The sequence below is a fragment of the Myotis lucifugus genome, unplaced genomic scaffold (genome assembly GCF_000147115.1).
Source record: "Myotis lucifugus unplaced genomic scaffold, Myoluc2.0 scaffold_259, whole genome shotgun sequence".
NCBI classification, from domain to species: domain Eukaryota; kingdom Metazoa; phylum Chordata; class Mammalia; order Chiroptera; family Vespertilionidae; genus Myotis; species Myotis lucifugus.
In genome coordinates, this window is record NW_005871307.1 from 434222 (window position 1) to 436219 (window position 1998).

Consider the following 1998-nt stretch of genomic DNA (forward strand, 5'->3'; position numbering starts at 1 on the left):
TCCATACATTCAATGTAATCCCTATAAAAATGCCAATGGTGTTTTTCACTGAACTAGAAAAAAATAATTCAAAAATTTATATGAAAACACAAAAGACTCCTAATAGCCAAAGCAATCTTGAGCAAGTAGAAAAAAGTTGGAGGTATAATGCTACCAATATCAAACTATACTACAAGGCTACCCTAATCAAACCATCATGGTACTAGCATAAAAACAGACACATAGATCAATGAAACAGAATAGAGAGTTCAGAAATAAACCCACACCTATAGGGCAATTAATATATGACAAAAGAGGCAAGAACATACAGTGGAGTAAAGACAGTCTATTCAATAAATGTTGCTGGGAAAATTGAATCGATACATGCAAAAAAAAATGAAACTAGACCACCAACATACACTATATACAAGAATAAACTCAAAATAAATTAAAGACTTAAATGTAAGACTCACAACCATAAAACTCCAAGAAGAAAACATAGGAAGTAAACTCTGCCATTTTCCTTAGCAATACTTTTTTCTGTTATATCTCATCAGGCAAGGGAAACAAAATAAAGAAATAAAACAAAAAGGTTTTTGCACAGCAAAGGAAACCATCAACAAAACAAAAAGACAACCTACTGATTGGAAGAACTTATTTGCCAATGATATAGCCAATAAAGGGTCAATATTCAAAATTTATAAAGACAACTCAACACCAAGAACAAACCAAAAATCCCATTAAGAAATGGACAAAGGATCTGCATAGACATTTCTCTAAAGAGGACATACAGATGGCGATTAGACATATGAAAAGATAATTAACATAACTAATCATCAGAGAAATACAAATTAAAACCACCATGAGATGTCACCTCACACCTGTCAAAATGGCTATCAACAAACAAGTGTCAGCAAGTATGTGGAGAAAAGGGAACCCTTGTAAACCGTTGGTGGGAATGCAAATTGGAACAGCCACTATGGAAGCAGTATGGAAGTTCCTCAATAAATTAAAAATGGAACTGCCTTATGCCCAAATGATTCCACTTCTGCATATATAGATCCAAAGAAACCCAAAACACTAATTTGAAAAGATATATGCACCCCTATGTTTACTGTAGCATTATTTTGAATAGCCAAGATAAGGAAGCCACCCAAATGCCCTCAGTAGATGAGTGGATAAAAATGCAGTGGCACATTTATATAATGGAATATTACTCGGCCATAAAAAAGAATGAAATTTTCTCATTTGCAACCACATGGATGGAGTTAAAGGGTTTTATGCTAAGTGAAATAAGTCAGAGAGTTAAAGACAAATACACTATGATTTCACTTATATGTGGAATCTAAAGAACAAAATGAATGAACAAACAAAGTAAACAGACTCATAAATACAGAGAACAAATTGATGGTTGCCAGATGGAAGGGTGTATGGGGGCTGGGTGGAAAAGGCAAAGGGATTAAGAAGTACTAATTAATAGTAACAAAATAATCAGAGGGATGTAAAGTACAGCATAGGCAATCTACACTCGTAAAAGACAAACATGCAAATTGACCATACCTTCGCTACGCCTTAAGCCACGCCCACCAACCAATCAGAGCGACTATATGCAAATTAACCCAACCAAGATGGCGGCCAGCAGCCACGGAGCTGGAGCAAGCAGGAGGCTTGGTTGCTCCAGTGATGGAGGAAGCCAAGCTTCCTGGCTGGTGCTGCCTCCTCTCAAGGCAACAAAGTTTCAATTATAGAAGGTAAATAAACCCCAGATACCTGCTTCCAGCCGCCATGGCCACAGAGCTGGAGCGAATAAAAAAAAAAGGAAAGGCTGGGAGCTTCGGTCACCGGGGGGCTTGGTCAGTCTGAAAACGGCCCTCAGCCCCTCACCCAGGCTGGCCAAGCACCCAGTGGGGACCCCCACGCTGAAGGGGGTTTGGGCAGCCTGAAAATGGCCCTCAGCCCCTTACCCAGGCTGGCCAAACCCCCATGGGTTGGGGGTTCCCACTGGGGGGCTTGACCAGC